General features: G+C 42.6%; 1 protein-coding gene across 1 annotated transcript in view; it reads left to right on the plus strand.

Moving 5' to 3' along the window:
- Positions 1–5,714: 5,714 nt before the first annotated feature.
- LOC132832186 (E3 ubiquitin-protein ligase RNF144B-like) overlaps positions 5,715–23,204 on the plus strand; it is an 88,771-nt gene continuing 71,281 nt past the window's right edge. Inside the window, exon 1 of the mRNA XM_060849952.1 lies at positions 5,715–6,020. The gene's annotated coding sequence lies outside the window, so the exon portion shown is untranslated. The remainder of the gene's footprint in view (positions 6,021–23,204) is intronic.

A 23,204-nucleotide genomic window follows, 5' to 3' on the forward strand; every position in this document is an offset into this window, starting at 1 on the left:
CCTCTGTATTTCTCCTGCAGCTCTTGCTTAGTGAAAAACATGTCCATTGTGCTTCTCTGTGTTTCTGGAGGGGTTCCTCAGCCACAGGGATGAAATGGTTGAGGAGGACAGCAGGGAGATTCCCCTGTAGTTACCACAGTTGGACTTGTTCCCTTTTTTTGAAAATACTCACGACTGTGACAGCTTGAAGCTCTCCCAGGGTGCCCTCCTCCTTCAAGATAAGGTAGACGAAGATGTGTAGCTGCAGGAGCTCTTTGCCTCCACACTTCCATGCCTCTGCAGGCATACAGTCTGCTCCTCCACCAGCCTTATTGTCCTTAACCTGGCGGATAGCCTTCTCGATTTCATTCAGGGCTAGGGCATTGCATACTATGTGATTAGATTAGATTAGACTTACAGTGTGGAAACAGGCCCTTCGGCCCAACAAGTCCACACCGACCCGCCGAAGCGCAACCCACCCATACCCCTACATTTACCCCTTACCTAACACTACGGGCAATTTAGCATGGCCAATTCACCTGACCCGCACATCTTTGGACTGTGGGAGGAAACCGGAGCACCCGGAGGAAACCCACGCAGACACGGGGAGAACGTGCAAACTCCACACAGTCAGTCGCCTGAGTCGGGAATTGAACCCGGGTCTACAGGCGCTGTGAGGCAGCAGTGCTAACCACTGTGCCACCGTGCCGCCCACAAGGACGCTTGGGTTGGTGACAGGGTCATGGTTGGGAAATTTTCTGAAGTGCTGCCCCCAGAGTAGTTTGATGAATTGTCTTTGGTAAGAGTCACCCTATCCCTGGCCAGCATGGGGTGGGGCCTTGGGTATTTGGACTGTAGGTGGTCTTGACAACACAGATGAAATCCCACTCATGATAGTCATCCATTTGTTGGGCCTCCAATGCTTTTTCTACCCATGTTGTGGGTTTATTGTCCGACCTCAGCCTTCAGTCGCCTATAGGTCTGCCTTTTCTCTTCCAAGCGCTTCCGGTTTATCAGTTCTTGGATCTCCTGATCATTCTTGTCAAACCAGTCTTGTGTTTCCTGGTTAAGTAACTGACTGAGTTTTTTCAGGTATTGTTGATGGTGGCCTCGAGGGCAGACCAGAGGTTGTTCGAATCTGTGACTTGGTGTTGCCACGGGTCACCATGATCGTGGAGAGGAGCTGATTGCATGAGGGTATATTTTTCCGGGTCTTTTTTCCAGGTATCTTCAGAGCCTGCTGATCCACTGAACCAGCCTTTTAAAGTGCTGAATCATGCCCACCACTGAAGTGCCATTCATTCAAAACCAGTTGCACTAGTCAAGACACCAAAATCCTGAAGCAACCTCTCAGGTCAGAATTTGGTGATAGCAAGAGACTCCCAGGAGGACAGCAGAGGCTTTAGGGATGTTCTGAAAGATCCCTAAAAAGGGACAAACATCTTGTGATGACCAAAATGTCAAATGTTTACATCGGAAGGTACTGAATACATTGGGAGGGTTCATTGGAACATGCAGAGCTGAGAACAGGGCAACAGAGAACATGATGGTCAAAGTGAACAACTCTGAGGGTATCGAGAGAGTTACTTTGCTGGAGGAGCAGATAAAGGGTGCTGATAAGAATGAAGGGTTGAGGGGGATGGGGTGGCTATCTGATAATATCTTAAGAGACGGTTGTTGACAGTAACTTAGTAGTGGAATGGGAGGGAGATAAAGGGCTGGCAAGTGAGAGTGAACCAGAAACCCAGGGTGAAACTTCAAGGGAAGAATATGCATTGTATCAGTGGGGATGACGGGGCCCAGATCAGGGGCTCAGACAAAACATTTTGTCCATTATAATAGAGTACGTGTAAAATTCTTAACATCTAGTCTGCTTCCTAGATCTGTAAATGCTCATGTGCTACTCCCTCAAAGCACTGTGCTGATCAAGAGAGGTGAAAAATAGCATACCTTCCCCAAGCTCTCATCTGCTCACTCAGAAGACTCTCTACCCAAATACTACATCATAGAATCCCTGCAGGGTGGAAGCAGGCAATTCAGCCCGTCAAGACCATACGGCCCTCTGAAGAGCATCCTACCCAGACGCAGCCCTCTACCCCATCCTCTGCATTTCCCATGGCCGATCCACCTAACCTGCATATCTTTGGACTGTGGGAAGAAAGTGGAACCCCTGCAGGAAACTCACACAGACACAGGGAGAATGTGCAATCTCCACACAGACAGTCACCCGAGGCTGGAATCGAACCCAGGTTCCTGGCGCCATGAGGCACCCAGAGCTAACTACTCAGCCACCATGCCGCCCCTCTCAATCACTCAGAAATCCTCTCCCCAGATGCCTCCATTAGGCCTGACTGGACCCCACTCCTAACAGCGCTAGCCGAGGGCCCCCATCTTGATTTCCCACTGGAGTCAGACACATTCCATCCCTCCACATACAGATAAAACTCCTCCACCCTTGCCCCATCTTCCACCTCAGATACTTGCGTGCTGGACACCTTGTGTTTTAACTCTAATTCTAATCAATTCTGTCAAAGTCAGACAACTTTAGAGAGGACAACTTCAGCGATTGCTCCTGCTTCCTTATGGCTAAATGTGTACTGTGATGCATAGACAGCAGCAAGAGGAGGTAACAAGCAAACTCCTCAATCACTGCCTGGAGGAATCTGGAAGAAATGTCATCCTCACAAATCCAAATATGGGATGGGAAGCCAAATTACAGCATGATCTTGGAAAATCTGGAATGCTTGGTTAACCTGATGATGCACCTGCAGAATCGACAGATTGCCATGAGACTGACTAGTCATGTCCAAACCCATTCAGGGATCTTGATCTGAAGGGAATTCTCAAGGAGGAGGAAGAAGAAAAGATCCAAAGAGTCTATAAAGTGCTTGAAGTACTTGTTCCAGAAGGGAGACAATTTGACAAGAAGGACTGTAAAGTTGAACATTATTTCTTATTTTTCTGCCTTTATATTTTTCTGTCAGTTGATGAGAAGATAAAGTTTCATTTAAGTAATGTCTTTTTATTAATTTTGCAATCAAAAATGGCGTTGGGTTGTGGCAACAAAACATTTTTCACGGTATCTTCCCAAATATCTGTGACAATAAAATTATTCATTCATTCAGACATGCTGAGAGTGTCCTATCTTGATGTTGGCTCACCCCCAGCTACAACATTCACAGTGTTAGGGGTCACAAGCAGTGTGAAGGTATGGCATTTGGATATTGTCCTGGGAGGAAACCTATGGGAGACATGTCGGTCGTTCCTCCTTTGTCTGGGTGTCTGCTGCCACCACCTTGTCTTCTTCAGAGGAAAGGGGACCTGGAGTAAGGTCAAGGTTCCTTGGCTCCCTCTCGTCCTGCTGTTGATGCTGAACACCTTGACTCAATTATGGAGTGCTGGTCCTCATGTACTTTTGGCTGCCACTAAACGTTTTGCTGAACCCAGATTTCTGTGATAGCTGCCAATCCGTCCAGAGTCCTGAAGAAGGGTTACACCCGAAACGTCGACTTCTGCACCTGCTGATGCTGCCTGGCTTGCTGTCTTCTTCCAGCCACCTGCCAATCTGTCCATGGTGACTACCAGATGCGCACATGCAAAAGCCAGTACAAAAACTGAAGATATTGGTGGGCCACTGCAATTTTTGGTCCAGTTTATCAAGTGTCTCTGATGAATGTGCTTGTTACTTTTGGAAAATTGCGTATAATTCTGGTCTCCTTCCTATCAGAACACGTTGTGAAACTTGAAAGAGCTCAGAAAAGATTTACAAGGATGTTGCCAGGGCTGGTCGGTAGGAGTTATAGGGAGAGGCTGAATAGGCCCAGGGTGTTTTCCTGAAGTGTTGGAGGCTGAGGAGTGACCTTATAGAGGTTTATAAAATTATGAGGGGAATGGATAGGGTAACGAGACAAGGTATTTCCCTTGAGTTGAGGGAGTCCAGAACTATAGGGCATAGATTTAAGTTGAGAGGGGAAAGGGATCTAAGGGGCAACTTTTTCATGAAGAGGGTAATGCGTGTATGGAATCAGCTGCCAGAGGAAGTGGTGGAGGCTAGCACAATTAAAACATTTAAAAGGCATCTGGATGGATACATGAATAGAAAAAGGTTTAGAAGGATATGGGCCAAGTGCTGGCAAATGGGACTAGATTAATTTAGGATATCTGGTCGGCATGGACAAGTTGGACCAAAGGGTCTGTTTCCGTGCTGTACATCTCTACAACTCTACTACTGACTGTCTCTGCATTTGCACAAAGTAAATCACAGCCAAAACCATGGAATAATTTTCAAAGTTTGCAGACAATCCATAACATGGAAATCTTATAAACGGTGAACACTGGAGAAGTTCATAGAGATACGTGGACAAACTGGTGGCTCGTGTGGATAGGTAGAAGGTGAAGTTCAATGTGGAAAACTGTGAAGTATTCCATTTTGGTACAGAGAACAAGGAGAGACAGTATAAAACAAAGGGTGTTTGTACTGAGAGACAGTATAAAACAATTCTGAAGGGTGTGCAGAAGTACAGTGACCTGTGTGCATCTGGGGTACAAATTGTTAAAGGAAGCAGGACACGTAGGGAGAGTTGTTAATAAAGCACTTAGTATTCTATGTTTCATTAGTAGGGACATGGAGTAAAAAATCAGGGAGTTTATATTGAACTTATATGGGACACTGATGAGATTTCAGCTGCAGTATTCTGGATGGGTGAGGGTCTGGCCTCTTTGGAGTTGGTTGGGGTGGGTAAGAGTGCTTTTGATGCCTGCATTGGAGAAGAGAGGCCATTGGTTTCACAGTAGTGGTACAAGTTTCAGCATGTTAAGAACACATTCACCGCAGTGATAATGGGACAGCAGTGCAGCCTCAGCACAATAAAACTTCCTTGATTGCCTCAATATTAAAGTCTCAGCAAGCTCACATGAGCAGTCCATGTCCTCTATAGCTAGCTTGAAGATTTTCTCATCGATGAAGCGGGATCATAAAGTGTGGCACTGGAAGAAGCTCAGCAGGGCAGGCAGCATCTGAGGAGCTGGAGAGTTGACATTTCAGACATTAGCTGAGGGGGAAGGGGACTGAGAGATAAATACGTGGATTGGGCTGGGGAGCAAGATAGGTGGGATGGTGATGGGTAGAAGTTGTTTGTGATAGGTTGTTGGGGAGGGTGGAGTGGATAGAGGTGGAAAGCAAGATGGACAGATATGTCAGGTCAAGAGGGCAGTGCCAAGTTTCAGGGTTGGTTCAACCCTCCAGGGAATAATCCACCTAGACCCATTCCCCTGACTAATCTGGGCAATTTAGCATGGCCAATTCACCTGACCTACACATCTTTGGATTTTGGGAGGAAACTCACGCAGAAACACGGGGGTAATGGGCAAGCTCCACACAGTCACCCGATACTGGGATCGAACCCAGGTACCTGGCGCTGTGAGGCAGCAGCAACGTTAACCACTGAGCCACTGTGTCTTTGATATATATTTTTCTTTAATTACCATTAACCTTTTTTCAGGATGTTGATCGTCCCAAAGAAGAATTGTTGACTGGAATCTATGGATTAGCTCCCGCATTGAGTAGTTGTTCGCAAAACTGAAGTCTTCTTTATCAATACTCAAACTGTTCACAGAGAAAGGAGGAAGTTCTGTGTTCAGTTTCCTGTTTAACCATGGGTGGAGACAGCTTATGACGTGGTTGTCTGCTGAGGTAACTTGCTGTAAAAAAGAAAGCTGTTGTGTTTTGAAATCAGTCATTCACGAAACCAGTCATGCCAGCTCACCGTGAAAGCAAAGCTACCAAAAACTGAAGTGTCTGTTTCTGGTGTGAGGCTGTCTCTGGCTGGGACGTGTCTGTTGGTTGTGAAGCCGATCGAATCAGCAGAGCTACTTAGAAAGCTGCAGCAGCTGAAAAGTTGCATCGTGTGCCCGCCTCTGTGTGTGTGTTTTCCCAGGCGTGGGTCGGCTGTCGTACCAGGCTGTCCAATAACTTCAGCAGATAAACAACTTCTACTGATCTCAGCTTCTTTCCTTCGGGGCTGGAATTTTCTCCTCCCAAGGTATGAAATGTGAAAACAAATGTTTGACCCGTTTTAATTTTACTTTGGGTGTAAGATTGTTATAGAACTCGTATTTGGTTGGTATGGAGCTGGGTATTTTTATATGATGTTTATCCTTTGTTTGTGGCATAACTTAGGCATAGAATTTATAGAAAGTAACAACATAATTATTTAGAGATGCCTTTCTCAATAAGTAACTCCTATATACAGCAGTCATACGTGCATACAACCAGGAGTTCTTTTGATAACATTTAAAACAACCTTGTCACGTAACCACTTTTGGAACACGAAGTGTTTTGGCAAAACTAAAGTGATTTTTCAAATACCACTGTTTTTGTTTTATCATCTGTTTAGTCTGGAAATGAAAATGATGCTTTTATCAGATCTAACCATGTTCCTTACTGGTTTCAAAGCCAAAGTATTTTGTGGATGGGGGTAACCCATTGGTGCCTCTACTTCCAACCAAAATAATAGATCAAACACTCCAAATATTGTCACTTTCTTGCCCCTGGATTTGTGCTTCTGCTCTTCCCTGTGATTAATTATATGTTCCTTGTAGCAGTGGGTTTAAATGCTTTCCACTAAAATTTCAGTAAGGTCAATAAAGTAATTTAGTGGCGACATCTGTACTTTTTTGGGGTCAGTGTTATATGCAAACATGATTTAAAACAACCGGATTGTTTTCAAGACTAATTGGGACCTGAGTTCCAGCACATGATGTTGTGTAGCCTTTGGTGGCTGTTTGGTTCTGCTTTGATTTACTGTCAATTTGATGTGGAGTTATCGTGCACCCTGTGTGGAAAGAATAGTCTTCTGCTTCATCCCTCGACAGCTTACCTTGTGCTGCTATAATTTGGCTTCAACTTGAAAATGTGACCCTTATGATGGTAAACCAGAGATATGCACTGTGTCTCTTTGCTGACAGAATAGGGAGACTTGCTGGTGACAGGCTATGACTGGGTCTTGACAGAAGGCCACAAAAAGAGGCAAGATGGTGGATAGTGGGACTTAGGAAAACAGTATCCTATCATTGTGAACATGGCCTGATTTCAGTTTTAAAATGGGTAACCTTTTGGGTAGTGGCCATGCTGTCTGAAATTAGAAGGCACAGGTAGAGGTTGTTGGTGCTTATGAGATTCAAACAATTTCAAAGAAGAGCACTAACTGTTCCTTTATAAAACTGTGGCTGACAAATAACTGTCCTGCATCTGGTTTTGTTGCCACAATGAGAAGAGGTCAATCTAATGAGAAAATGACTTGACTCTTCTGCCCCTTTTACCAGACGATTCTATTACTATAAACTCCAGTAGTTCCATGATCTTGCCTGTCAGACAGTTTCTACCTTTTCCAAGTCTGAGAAATATCCTGCCATCAGAAAGAGAAAAGGCAAAAGTGAGTTATTGCTATTTTTGATCACCTTGCATAAGGTAATTAACAAATGAACCAGAAAGAGACTTGCTTTTATTTAGCACTTCTCATAACTTCATGATGTCCAAAAGCATTTTCTAGTCAATGAAAAACTTGTGAAGTGTAGTTACTTCTAACTTTTGCTTTTCACTCATTTGGGGAATGTGGGTGTCACTATCTGGCTGGCCAACATGTATTGTCCATCCCGAACTCCCCTTGAAGGTTATGATGAGCTGTCTTTTTGAACTGCTGCAGTATAGAAGGGAAGGTGAGAAACTTTTAGTGTGGCAATTTAATGGGTTCAAATGCGCTCTCTGAAAAACAGATTGTGGAGCCAGAGACAATAGTTACTTTCAAAAGGAGTGAATAAATACTTGAATGAAAGATTTGCTTAACTTTGTGAAAGAGCAGAGATGTATGACTAATTTGGGTAGCGTCTTTTGGAGCACCGTTGTGATGAACCAAATGGTTATCTTCTGTCCTTTATGATATTATACTGCTGGATTACTATAAAAAAGTGCTGGTTATTGACTCTCAAAGTTTAACCAATAGGCTGTTGAGTCCAAATGAAAATAAAGATTAGTTGCACAAAAAGTGCAGTGCTGTCATCCTCAAGGGGATGTCCACCAAAAGTCTTCCTTATTCGGTTCAGGGAAAAATATAAATATAATTCCTTAAACTAATGTCTTCTCTATATTGATGGAAGAGAACTGATAAATTTGGATAGATTTTGCATGGAGCAAATTCAGCATATGGTCAAACTGGCATAGAAATGTTCAAGTCTATTGAATCCACTGTGTGCAATGTTATTTAAGACTGTGAAGGCTGGGTTTCAATTGACTTGACAGATGGTAAGAATGTTCAGATTATGAACATGGCATGCCACTAGAATGGATTGAATGATTGAATTTGATTGAAGTGAAGCTGAGGAAACTTATTTTGATCTTGATTTCTAACCCAATCAGGAACAGGAATTAAGATTCTATTGGAAGAAACATTTTGCGATAGGTACTAAATTAGTAACTGGGCTGAATCTAGCTTTTAACTAACCACATTAGTGATCAGTCATATCCCTGTTAAATGATGATTTATGGGTGATCACATGAGTGATTCTACAGGATTACCCCCTTTTGGCTTTTCTCCCCAAAGCCTACCTTTAACACACAAGAGTAATGAAAGTTTCAGAATCTTACTGTTCCTGATGAGGAGTTGTGAATATTGCTGCCACTGACATCACACTCATGTTCTATTAGTCAGGAAGTGTAGCAAATTCAGAATCCAAAATTTTCAATCCTTTTTCTTATTTCTCATTGTGTTCGAATTTTTTAATCCTTATTTTGTCTCAGTTGGGGTTGGGTCATCTGCTATCTTCCCCTGTACAGTCATTCTTCATATGCAAGTCTGGGTAGTAATTGTGAATGATATATTTGGTTTTGGGATACTGTAGAGCCATACTGGTTCAGCTGATGCCAAATCCAAGGTCTTCCAGTCAGAATGACTGGATAGTGATGAAGTTATGAGATCCTAGCTAAGAATGATGTCACTTGCTGCACCTTTTTTTATAATTAGCTGACTCATCATTGAAATGGAATTGATTGTGACAACTTGTCTTGGTATCTTCATGTTTATGGTCCGTGTGTTCAATGTTAAGCGGTAGTTCAGTTGGTTCAGTCGCTAGTGCTCTTGCTGAAGAGTCAGAAGCCAAGTCTGATTGCACTCTTGATCATATATGGTTTGACACATCAATGCAGTACTGAGAGGTGCCTGTCTTCTTTTCCATTTTGGAGGGGCTATCTGTTTTTCTTCTTGGATGGCTATCTTTTAATTCATTGAACTGGAGCCTCCTTTGCCACTTCAGGTGGATTTATTTTCTCCATTCATGGGATGTGGACATTTCTGGCTAAGCCAGCACTCTTATTGTCCATCCCTTTAAAGATGGTTGTGAGCTGCCTCTTTGAACGCCGTAGTCTGTAGATCCCAATATCATTATTGCCTTGGATTCTTACCCAGTGATACTGAACTAGCAGTGATATATTTCCAAGTCAGGATGCTGAGTAGCTTGGAGGGGAACTTTCATGTTATGGTGTTCCCATGTATTTGCTTATTCTTCTACAACCATTACCATCTAGAAGGTGCTGTCTAAGTAGCCTTAATGAATTTCTGTAGTGCATCTTGCAGATGACAAATAGCTGATACTGAGCTTGGTGGTGATGAGAATAAATATTTGTGGATGTTGTGTCAATAAAGTGGGCTGTTTGTCCTGAGTGGTGTCAGAATATTGTTGGAGTTGCAAGTAGGGTGTATCCCATCACACGCCTGACTCGTGCCTTGTAGATAGTGGAGTCAGGAGGTGAAATACTTTCTTCAGATGCCTATCCTCTGACCAACTCTAATAGCCATGGTTTTAGCTGGTCCAGTACAACTTCTGGTCAACAGCAAACCCCATGATATTAATAATGGGGGATTTCTGTGCTGGTAAGGTCTTTGAATGTCAAGGGATGGTAATTAGATTGTCTCTTATTGGACATGGTTTGTGTGTTGCAAATGTTTTCAGTCCAAGTCTTGTGTTTGACATGAACTGCTTCAGTATCTAAGGAGTCATGAATGGTTTTGAACATTGTACAGTCATCAGCGAACATCCCTATTTGTGACCTAATGATGGAAGGAAGGTCATTGATGAAGTAACTGAAGATGGTTGGATCTAGGACACTGCCTTAGGAACTCTTGCAGAGATATCCTGGAGCTGAGATGGCTGACTTCCAACAAGCACAGCCATCTTGCTATTTGATAGGTATGACTCCAACAAATGTTTCTCTGATTCCCATTGACTCCAGTTTTAAGTACAGTTTACTTAAGTTGCAACAATTGACATCAAGTAAAATCTACAAAATCTTTACTCATTTCAAAAGGTGTCGGGTAAGCTGTTAAATATAGACTTTGATTCAGTTTTGACAGGAAGAGGTGAAGATGGGGCTGTTGAATATCTCAAAGATGAACAAAACACTCTGTGGGTGATGCGTGTTCAACAGGACATCGTATTTGGGGGAAAAAATGCAACTATCATTGGTAAAGGTCTGGATAGTATACATTTCAGAAGTCTGAAGCAGGTGGGAAGAAGAAAGTAGAAGATGCAAGCCATACCTTATCAAACCTTTACCAAATCTTTGGTAATGGCAATAATTCCCACGAAGCAGAAGAAGGCAAATTTTACATCTGTGATAGAGGGGAAAATGACAAGCCAGAAGTTGTTATGGATAACCTTAGGCTACTTTTATGAATCGATGGAATTGAGAGTTCTTTCTTCGCAAAATGAAAGAATCCAATAAAGGCTTTCAAAATAATCAAGATTTTTGAGATGGCCAACAGAAAATGATTGTTTCTACTGGTTGGTAAGCTAGTAACAAAAAGGAAATATAATTTCAAGATAACCAATAAGACAAGTGAGGAAGCCAGAAATTTATGATGTTCTGAAAGGATATGGAATCAGGAAAATATTCACACGAATGTCTTAGAAATAGATGTCATGATATCCAAGTACAATAATATTATTAAAATTCACATTATATATTAAGAATAAATTAATGTGAAATAGAAAAATGATTTAAAAGTTATGCAAGAATAGCTATCAGTTGTTTAAGTAAAACAATTCTTTTTGAAGAATTGGCACAGTGATGGGCAAATCACCACCTTTTATGCTGAAATTTCTAGCACTCAGATTCTTGTCACATGCATTCTTATGCCATAAAAACCACCATGAGGGTGTGGAGAAATATTATATATGGGTAATTTACATACTGAACAAGTAACAACAGGATCATGTACATTGTCTCAATAATAAAGATTCGACACTGTAATAATTACTTCAGTAAAAGGTTTGGCACAGTGCAAGTCACATCACAAACAGCAATTGCCTCCAGACAGCAAAACAATCAACAAAATAATTTATCCACTTGTATAAAAATACTACAGTGTGGAAGCAGGCCATTCGGTCCATCAAGTCCACACTGCCCCTCTGAAGAGCATCAGACCCACCCCTTTATCCTAAACCTCTAACCCTTTCCCATGGCTAACCTGCCTAGCCTGCACATCCCTGGACTCTAAAGGGAAGTTTAACATGGCCAATCCACCTAACCTGCACTCTTTGGATGTGGGAGGAACCTAGAGCATCCAGAGGAAATGTGTGCAAACTTCCACACACACACAGTCACCTGAGGCTGAAACCAAACGAAGGTTCCTGACGCTGTGAGGCAGCAGTGCTAACCGCTGAGCACTATGCTGCCCATCTCATTGTATCCAGGTATTCACACCCCTGTAAAATGATACAAAGTGGAACCTCAACTTCTGAAGCACCATCCAGACAATATACAGTGAGTCCTGATAGTGACTCAAATTGTTTCCTGCTTGTGTTTTGTTAGTTGACTGTTCTAAAATATATACCAGCATTAATAAATGTGCACAGTATTAATAGGGTGTGAAAATTTGGCTAGTTTGTTATTCATACTATTCAGGCCCAACTTTAATCATCCATTCATAGATGTAATTATTAGCAGAAATTCAGTTAGATTTGACATTTATCAAAACGTTAGGATGAGATGAAGGGAAGAAAAGCAGACATTATTAGTACCTTTCCCAGTGTCTCAAGGTATGTTAAACTAATGAAGTAACTTTGAAGCATTCATCATTTGGAGTAATGTGGAAACAAGCAGCCAGTTTAAGCACAGTCAGCTCCGACATGTAGTAAATTGATATTATGATGTTGAGTGAAAAATATTGATGGGGATAAGTCCCCTGCTCTTCAAAATCGTGATGTGGATTAAACATATCTAAAAATGGGGTGTCAACCTTGTGAATCTACAAAACAGGACTACTTCCATGCTATACAGCAACTGAGACAGACCGAGTTCTACAATTCATAGAGTCATAAGGATGTACAGCACAGAAACAGACCTTTTGCTCCAACTCGTCCATGCCGACCAGATATTCTAACCTAATCTAATACCGATTTGGAGATGCCGGTGTTGGACTAGGGTGTACGAAGTTAAAAATCACACAACACCAGATTATAGTCCAACAGGTTTAATTGGAAGCACACTAGCTTTCGGAACGTCGCTCCTTCATCAGGTGGGGGTGGAGCCTGTGCTAGTGTGAAAGCTGGTGTGCTTCCAATTAAACCTGTTGGACTATTACCTGGTGTTGTGATTTTTAACTTAATCTAATCCCATATGCCACCACTTTGCCCATATCCCCCTAAACCATTTGTATTTGTATATCCATCCAGATGCCTTTTAAATATTGTAAATGTACCAGCCTCCACCACTTCTTCTGGCAACTCATTCTATGCACGCACCAGTTGCCCTTTAGGTCCCTTTTAAATGTTTCCTCTCTCAACCTAAACTTATGCCCTCTAGTTCTGGACTCCCCCCAACCCAGGGAAAAGGCCTTGTCTATTTATCCTATTCATGCCCCTCTTGATTTTACAAACCTGTATAAGATCAGCCTCCGATGCTCCAGGGAAAACAGCTCCAGCCTATTCAGACTCTCCCTAGAGCTGAAATCCTCAAACCCTGGCAATATTCTTGTAAATCATTTCTGAACCCTTTCAAGTTCTGAACCCTTTCTTTCAACCTTTCGATAGAAGGGAGACCAGAATTGCATATAATATTCCAAACGTGGCCTAAGCAATATCCTGTACAGCTGCAACATGATCTCCCAGCACCTGTACTCAGTGCTCTGACCAATAAAGGAACCACCTTCTTCACTATCCTATCCACCTGTGACACCACATTCTAGGAACTATTAATCTGCACTCCCAGGTCTCTTTCGACAAACAAGGCATCAGACATAAGCACTGTAGTCTTGCCACATCCAAACATGAATGGTGGTGGCTGATTAAACAACAACTCCTTATTGAAGGAAACTTCACAAATATCTCCATCCTCGATGATGGGGAGCCCAGCAGATCATGCTAAGGATAAGGTTAGAGCATTTACAACAATTTTAAGTGTGGGATGCTGAGTACATGATCCATCTTAGCCTCCCACAATGATCTTCAGCATCACAGATTCCAGTCTCCAGCCAATTCAGGTCACTTGGCATAATATCAGAAATTGGAGGCACAAGACACTGCAAATTGTAGCAATAATACAGAAATCCTGTGCTCCAGAGCTTGGTGCGCCCCTAGCTAAGATGTTCCAACAACAAAGCATTAACACTGGCACCTACCCAACAATGTGGAAAAATGTCCTAGTATAAAGTGCTGAGGAATCTTTGCAGAAAGCTGATAGGGGAGGGGAGGGAAATATAGCCCTGGTGGATATATACTGCCTCGTCAGGTCCACACCCCCCACCACTCCCTCGTCAGGTCCACACCTCCCCACCAACCCAACCTCCACTCCCGGCACCTTCCCCTGCAACCGCAGGAAATGCAAAACTTGCGCCCACACCTCCTCCCTTACTTCTCTCCAAGTCCCCAAGGGATCCTTCCAAATCCGCCACAAATTCACCTGCACCTCCACACACATCATCTATTGCATCCGCTGCACCCGATGTGGCCTCCTCTATATTGGGGAGACAGGCCGCCTACTTGCAGAACACTTCAGGGAACACCTCTGGGACGCCCGAACCAACCAACCCAACCACCCCGTGGCTCAACACTTTAACTCTTCCTCCCACTCCACCGAAGACATGCAGGTCCTTGGACTCCTCCATCGCCAGAACATAACAACACGACGGTTGGAGGTAGAGCGCCTCATCTTCCGCCTGGGAACCCTCCAGCCACAAGGAATGAACTCGGATTTCTCCAGTTTCCTCATTTCCCCTCCCCCCACCTTGTCTCAGTCGATTCCCTTGGACTCAGCACCGCCTTCCTAACCTGCAATCTTCTTCCTGACCTCTCCGCCCCCACCCCCTCTCCGGCCTATCACCCTCACCTTGACCTCCTTCCACCTATCACATCTCCATCGCCCCTCCCCCAAGTTCCTCCCCCCTACCTTTTATCTTAGCCTGCCTGGCACCCTCTCCTCATTCCTGATGAAGGGCTCTGGCCCGAAACGTCGAATTTCCTGTTCCTTGGATGCTGCCTAACCTGCTGTGCTTTAACCAGCAACACATTTTCAGCAAATGTCCAAGTATGTCCTGTACACAAAAGGCAGAACAAATCCAACTTGGCCAATTAGCGCGCTATCAGGTAACACTTAGTTAGCGCCAATGAGCAGGTTATAGCTCAGTTTGGGCTCCCCCATGGCCATTCAGCTTCTACCCACATTACAGCCTTGGATAAAAGAGCTGACTTCCAGAGGTGAGGTGAAAGTGACTGCCTTTAACCACAAGGCCACATTTGACGGAGTGTGGCATCAAGGAATCCTAGAACAATCAGCCAGTGACTTCCATATTCCACAGTGAATTTAATAAAAAATGTTCTTGGGACTTTCCATCTTTCCTGAATTTTCTTCTGTATTATTCCTAATATCTCTTTAGTTTATGCTCAATGCCTTTACGCGTGACCATAATTCCTTTCTTTTGAATTTCCTTTCCCTATCCCTTTTGAGTTTCCTTTTTAAAAATTACATATACTATGGAAGTCCATCTCTTGAAGGAATTCCTCAGAATCCTATTTGGAATACCTTTTAATCTATATCTCTTATTTTCTACTTGAACATCTCCCATTTGTGCTGTATGTGATCTGACAGTTTCTTTCTCAACCATTTAATTTGAATTAGTTATCCTTCCAGTCCAAGAAAATAGGCAATTTGATTTATAGCAGCACCTTGATAAAATAATACTTTTAAAAAAAAGCTTTGTCCTACCTTTGTTTAAAAGAAACCCAACTTGGTTTGTTGTAATTACTTTCAAAACGTTCTTTAGTGTTGTCACCCAGATCCCTCTTTGTTGGAGAGACATTCAGCATATAAACATAAAGAAATGGTCTGGGATGCAATCTAAAAACTTCCCTCTTTTTGACTTTTATCTGATTTAAGTCTACAGAAAATACAAAGCCCTTGATAGAGATCACATTCACAAAGACTTGTCCAGACTTCCATTACAAGAATCAATTTTGTTGACACAGGTGCAGAAGGGAAAATTTTGCTTGATGAATATCTTTTTGATGTTATGACTTTTTTTATGAGCGATTAATAATTTTGAATTGCACCAAATTAAAGAGGAGTTAAGTTCTTAAAACTTCAATATTGAAGCTTTAAAGGTTTGGTTGTTTCAACAGCTTTTTAAAAAAAAATAAAATCATGAATGGATGTTTCTAAGCCCTTCCACAAGTACCATTCTAACTATGAGGCTCATTAAAAGCAAATTACTGCAGATGCTGGAATCCGAAACCAAAAGAGAAAATGCTGGAAAATCTCAGCAGGTCTGGCAGCATCTGTAAGGAGAGAAAAGAGCTGACATTTCGAGTCTAACTGACCCTTTGTCAAAGCAGCTTTGACAAAGGGTCAGTTAAACTCGAAACGTCAGCTCTTTTCTCTCCTTACAGATGCTGCCAGACTTGCTGGGATTTTCCAGCATTTTCTCTTTTGGTTTATGAGGTTCATTAGTTCTGTGCTGTGTGTGTACTTGGAGAACAGGCATGGGTGGAAAGCATGAGTTGGTAAGAGAGATCTGAGGGCTGAAAATACAAGCGAACTACTGAAGTGAATTCTCAGATCAGCAAGACTGGCCTTAGAATCCCTACAGTGTGGAAACAGGCCCTTCAGCCCAGCAAGGAGAAAGTGAGGACTGCCGTTGCTGGAGATCAGAGCTGAAAAATGTGTTGCTGGAAAAGCACAGCAGGTCAGGTAGCATCAAAGGAGCAGGAGAATCGGCATTTCGGGCATAAACCCTTCTACAGGAATGAGGAGGGTGTGCCAAGCAGGCTAAGATAGAAGGTAGGGAGGAGGGACTTGGGGGAGGGGCGTTGGGAATGCGTTAGGTGGAAGGAGGTTAAGGTGAAGGTGATAGGCCGGAGAGGGGGTGGGGGCGAAGAGGTTGGGAAGAAGATTGCAGGTTAGGAAGGCGGTGCTGAGTCCGAGGGTTGGGACTGAGAAAAGGTGGGGGGAGGGGAAATGAGGAAGCTGGAGAAATCTGCATTCATCCCTTGTGGTTGGAGGGTTCCTAGGTGGAAGATGAGGCGCTCTTCCTCCAGGCGTCATGTTGCAATGGTCTGGCGATGGAGGAGGCCAAAGACCTGCATGCCCTTGGTGGAGTGGGAGAAGGAGATTTAAAGTGTTCAGCAATGGGGCGATTGGGTTGGTTGGTGCGGGTGTCCCAGAGGTGTTCTCTGAAACAAGTCCACTTCGATTCTCCGAAAGCAACCCACCCAGACCTATACCCCTACCATCCTATATTTACCCCTGACTAATGCACCTAACCTACACATCCCCGAACACTCCTGGCAATGTAGCATGGTCAGTTCACCATACCTGCACATCATTGGATTGTGGGAGGAAACTGGAGCACCCGGAGGAAACCCACTCAGACACTGGGAGAATGTGCAAACTCCACACAGACAATCACCCGAGGCTGGAATCGAACCCGAGTCCCTGGCACTGTGAGGCAACAGTGCTAGTTAACCACTGGGCCATCATGCCGCCTTTCAATTGGCTCACCTTAATACTGCTCTTCTGGGGACAGCAGATGGATCCTATGCCCACCGTAGTGAAGTGAAACTTGGGTCAGATGAGACAGCTTTGCAAGGTTGAAGAGTTTGCTCATGTGAGCTATCTGCCTTGGTAGCAAGAAGCAGCTCATTGGTTCCATTTTCAAACTCAACAACTCTGGCCTCAAGCCAGCCCATCTGGACAACTTCTGCATATGTGTGATAGTCCTAGAATTGTTCAACGTTATTAATCTCCCACATTTTGCATTGCGAATTACGACAGATAAAATAATCGGAGAATGATAGGATAGTTGACATTTGAGGCAGGACCATATTATTAGTTACTTTACATGTTAGAGGTCAGGGGCAAATTGTGTTTCCCGCTGATTTTTATCAGGGGTCAGAAACTCACTCTGATTTTTCAGAAATTGGCAAATTAGTGACCAGAGTTTGGGCATACATTCCAGTGACCTCTTCAAACTACTTTCAGCATTGAAAAAAACAGCAGATGTCCTTTTCAGGAAAGATAGAGGGCCACTCCATTTTTATTTTAAGTGCCTACTGCCTTATTTATTTAAAAAAAATTGCCTTAGCAGCTGCATTATCATATATTGACAATCTGACTTTAATAGGCCTTTTAAAGTTTTTTTTATTGGCTACCATTGTTTGCAAGAAGGCACCCACCTTACCTTGAGGAAAATGACCAAGGAGCAGAATGCTGCAGGCAAAATGGCACAATGACTGACTTATGACATGAGATTCCACATGTACCCACTCACCCCAGAATGAGACCAGAATGTTGAGCCACAGTTTGCTGCCCATGTCTTAGTCACATGGTATGAGTACAGGGCTTAGGTAATCAAGTACACTTTTTTGATTTGAAAGTAGATCTAAGGCATCGTGTATTTTAGAAATGAACTTTAAAAGGTTAAACTTTGATTTTATTTTTTAGCATGTACCAAATTTAGTCACTGCTAAATGCAAATTAACAAGTACTTCATAAACCTATTCAAATGTTCTTTCTTTTTGAAATGACTGTCTAACAAGATCTATTTTTGGGAGACTTGGGGAGTAAGTTAAAATGATGATGTGACCTCACTCAGTTACAAGTTGAATCTTTTACTGAAGCATGTATTCAGCCCTGGTACTTAATTATTCATTTTCACAAACAATAAAAACTTATCCATTGAGTTTGAGCTCAGGTAGCACTGAATGGTATGAGCACAGTTTATTTGTAGGACTATTTTGAGGGAGGAGGGCAATGTTTCAGGTTCTGGGTCTGGAATTCTGTACTGGATGAGATTCAAATGTGTTGAATTGGCTTTTATTAATGAGTTTTTATAGTGGTCTGTATTTGATTTCAGCCTGGTTGCTAAAGTCTTTACATGGTGGACGCTAGGTGAATTGGCAGGGAGAGAGTAAGGGTAAAGGCTTGATGGAGACATGATTTGGTGCTAACTTGATGTGGGACTATAAAGAAATGAATCATGGGGTGGCATGAAAGTTATTAGGAGTCATGAGAGACAGGGGATTATGAACGGTGTATGAGCTGGATGGCCCATAAGCAGCGTGTGAGGGAATTGAGGGCTTGAGATCTTTGTGTTTTTTTAAAAATTGTAACTGCGATAAAGTCTCAGAGTTCCGAGGGATGCCTTTGAAGCAGTCAACCTCAAAACTGGTGCTCTTTTCCCTGGAGCTTCACGGGCTGAGGGGTGACCTTTTATAGAGGTTTATAAAATCATGTAGGCACAGATAAGATAATTAGACAAGATCTTATTCCTGAATTGGGGGAGTCCAGAACTAGAGGGCATAGGTTTAGGGTGAGAGGGCAAAGATATAAAAGGGACCTCGGGGCAACTTTTCCATGCAGAGGGTGGTGTGTTGTGCTATGCCAGTGGACACAGGCTTCCAGTCACAAAAAAAACCGTTCGACCGTCACCCTTTGCTTCCTGCTGTTAAGCAAATTTTGAATCTAAGTTGTGAAATTGCCTTGGATCCCCGTAGGCTGATAGGTTCTTGCAAGGCAGCCTGCTTAAAAAGCTATCAAAAACCTTACTGAAGTCCATGTCGTCCAAATTTCTGCATCACCCCCACCTACACACCAAGTTATCTTTTTTGAAAATTCAATCAAGTTTGTTGACATGATCTTACAAAACCATGGCTTTTGAATTCTCTGCCAAGTGAAACAAGTTTCTCCTGTCTACTCTTTCTCTCCCCCCTCGCAATTTTGTATATCTCTATCATGTTGCCCCTCAGCCTTTCTGTTCCAAGGAAAACAACACCAATCTTTGGGAGTACGGTGGCTCAGTGGTTAGCAGTGCTGCCTCACAGCGCCAGGGACCCGGGTTTGATTCCCAGCTCGGGCAACTGTCTGTGTGGAGTTTGCACATTCTCCCTGTGTCTGCGTGGGTTTCCTCTGGGTGCTCCGGTTTCCTCCCACAGTCCAAAGATGTGCAGGTCAGGTGAATTGGCCATGCTAAATTGCCCATATTGTTAGGTGGATTAGTCATGGATAAATGTAGGGGAATGAGTGGTTTGCTCTTCGGAGGGTTGGTGTGGACTTGTTGGCTGCAGGACCTGTTTCCACACTGTAAGGAATCTAATCATCTCTCCAATCTCTCATTGCAGCTACAGTTATCCAGCCCAGGCAATATTCCAGTAAATCCCTGCACTGTCTCCAAGGCACTCTCCTTCCTGTAGTGGGGTGACCGGAACTGCATACAATATTGCAGCTGTGGCCTCATCACCGTCTTGTACAGTTTCATCATTGTATCCCTATTTTTGTATTCTGTACCTCTGCCAATGAAGGCAGTGAATTCCATTTGCCGCCTTTATTACCTTATCTATACATACTGCTGTCTTTGGGAACTGTGCACTTGCATGCTAAGATCTCTCACTTCACCTATTCCTCTCAGTATATTCCTAATTATTGTGAATTCCCTTTAACTGTTTGACCTCCCTTGATGCATTACCTTACACATATCAGAACTGAGCTCCACTTATCGCTCACCTGCCCACTCCACCAACCCATCATCTTGGAGCTTACACCTGTTCTCCACATTACCCACTACATGGCTAATTCTTGTCATCTACAAATTTCCCAACTGTGTCCAACATGTTGAGTCCAAATTGTTAATATATAAACAACAATGGGGATTCCAACACCGAGCCCTGTGGAAAATCATTTGAATCAGCTTTCCATTTACAAGGGCAGCCATCGACCATGACTTGTTGTTTCCTGTTACTAAGCCAACTTTCATCTAAATTTGATCGTTATCTCATATCCCATGGGCTTTTACTTTTTTTGACTGGTCTGCCATGTGTGGCCTTGTCAAATGCCTTACTAAAGTCCATGTAGACAACATGCCCTGCATACACTCATTGATCCTCCTTGTCATTTCCTCAAATTTATAGAATCATCGAGATACACAGCATGAGAAACAGGCCCTTCGGTCCAACTCATCCAGGCCGACCAGATATCCGAACCTAATCTAGTCCCATTTGCAGCACTTGGCACATATCCCTCTACACCCTTCCTATTCATATACTCATCCAGATGCTTTTTAAATGCTGTAATTGTACCAGTCTCCACCAGTTCCTCTGGCAGCTCATTCCATTCATGCACCACCCTCTGCATGAAAAAGTTGCCCTTTAGGTCTCTTTTATATCTTTCCCCTCTCACCCTGAACCTATGCCCTCCAGTTCTAGACTCCCCCACACTTGTCTGTTATCCAATCCATGCCCATCATGATTTTATAAACCTCTATAAGGTCACCTCTGAGCCTCTGACGTTCCAGGGAAAACAGCTTCAGCCTATTCAGCCTCTCCTTATAGCTCAAATCCTCCAACCCTGGCAACATCCTTGTAAATCTTTTCTGAACCCTTTCAAGTTTCACAACATATTCCCTTTAGGAAAGAGATCAGAATTGTATGCAATATTCCAAAAATGGCCTAACCGGTGTCGTGTACAGCTGCAACATTACTCCCCAACTTGTATACTCAATGGACTGACCAATAAAGAGATGCATACCAAACGCCTTCTTCACTATCCTATCTACCTGTGACTACTTTCAAGAAGCTATGAACCTGCACTCCAAGGTCTCTTTGTTCAGCAACACTCCCTGGGACCTTACCATAAAGTGTATAAGTCCTGGTCTGATTTGCTTTCCCAAAATGCATCACCTCACATTTATCTAAATTAAACTCCATCTATCACTCCTCAGCCCATTAGCCCATCTGATTTAAGATCCCGTTGTAACCTGCAGTAATAAGGTATGACCTTCCCTTAATAATGCTATGCTGACTATACCTGTAGTCCATGCTTTTCTAAGTGACAGTTTATCTGATTTCCCGCGATTGATTCTAACAATTTACCCACATTTTCTTTGTATCCTTTTTAAACAACAGAACCATATTTGCGTTCCTCCAATCCTCTGGCACCTTGCCTAAATCTAGTGAAGATTGGATAATAATCCTCAGAGCATCTGTTATTTCCTCCCTGACCTCCTTCACCATCTGAGGAAACAATCCACTTCCAAGAATTCCAACTCCTTTAACACTTCCTTTCCTGATTATTTTTGTCCAATATTTCACACTGCACCTCTCGGTTTACTGTATCATATCATCCCGTTCCTTTGTGAATATGGAGATGAAAAATTCATTTGAAATCTTCCCATATCCGCTGCATTTCCATACAAGTTCCCTTCTTCATCTCTGATAGGTCCCACTTCTCTTAAAAATACTTTTGCAGTTTACATACTAGTGAAACGTCTTTTGGATTTTCCTTTATCTTACTTGCTAATTTTTTTTTCATGCCCTGTCTTTGATTTCCTTATTTCTTTTTAGGTTGATTTTTTTTGTGACTATCACAAGCTTTCTTTTATATTTAATCTTCCCTGTATATTTTTCTAGAAGCCATGAGTCTAGATTTGGAAGTACCTTCTTATTTTTGGAGAGAACACGACAGTTTTGTGTCCTAAGGTTCTCACGTTTTAGTGCCTCCCAGTGGTTTACCATTAATTTATCCTTTGGTTGGGGTGAACTGGACAAGATTGCTAAATGACTTCAGTTTTGTAAAATTTGTCTTTATCCAGTCGAAAACATTTTATTCCTGATTTATCTTTTATTTTCCATAATTATACTAAATCTAACCAAATTGTATCACGATTCTCAATTTGGTCGTCCACTATCACTTCACCCACTTGCCCATGTTCATTTCCCAAAACTAAATCCAGAATTGCATCTCCTGTCTTTGGGCTTGTCACATTTTTTTTAAAAATTCCAGGACACAGGAGATGAATTTTTCACCCTTTGAAACCCAGTTGATATTGGGATAGTTAACGTCTCCTTCTCTTATTTCTGTTGGCAGAGATTTACTTACATATGTGATCTTCTATCTCCCTTTTTTCCTATTTGGGGGTCTGTAATATACTCCTAGTAGTGTGACTGCATCTTTTTTATTCCTACGTTCAACCCATAAAACCTCATTTGTTAACTCATTTAGTGTATCATCTGTTTTCACAACTGTAACTGATTTTTTTTTAACCAATAATGCTAATCCCTTCTTGTTTTGTCACTCACTCTCTCCTGCCTGAAAATTCTGCATGTTATAAGTTGCCAGTTTTTCCTCCTTTAACCAATTTTTGTTATAGTAAAGACATCGTGCTGTCTGTGACTATTTGTGCCCTCAGTTCATCTGGCTTGTTTGTAACACCGGTTGCATTGTACTATAAACAGTGCAACCCTGGATGTTTTCTAATCCTTTTTATTTTAATCTTACACAGGAGTTAGGGAGAAATGTTTTACCATTGGGGCATCATTAATCAGGAGAGACAGTTTCAACACAATGGGCATGAGGCCTAGTGAGGATTTGAAATACTGCCTGAAAGGTTGGTGGAGGTGGGAACTCGTGAGACATTTTAAGAACTACTTAGATGCCGTAACATACAAAGCTACCAGCTAAGTGCTGGAAAATGAGATTGGAATAGATTGATGTGCTCACAATGGCTAAAGGGTTTCTTTCCATGCTGTAAAAATTCTAGGACCCTATTAATGTCAGAACAACGCCAATCCTGAACGATTTACTCTGCAGTTATTTATAACCTTCTAAATAGGTTAAAACACAGAGAGAGGCCATCTGACCCTTCTGCCCGTGTTGACACTTTTTATTGAGTAACACCAGAATAAATCCA

The sequence above is a fragment of the Hemiscyllium ocellatum genome, chromosome 34, assembly GCF_020745735.1.
Source record: "Hemiscyllium ocellatum isolate sHemOce1 chromosome 34, sHemOce1.pat.X.cur, whole genome shotgun sequence".
Taxonomy (NCBI): domain Eukaryota; kingdom Metazoa; phylum Chordata; class Chondrichthyes; order Orectolobiformes; family Hemiscylliidae; genus Hemiscyllium; species Hemiscyllium ocellatum.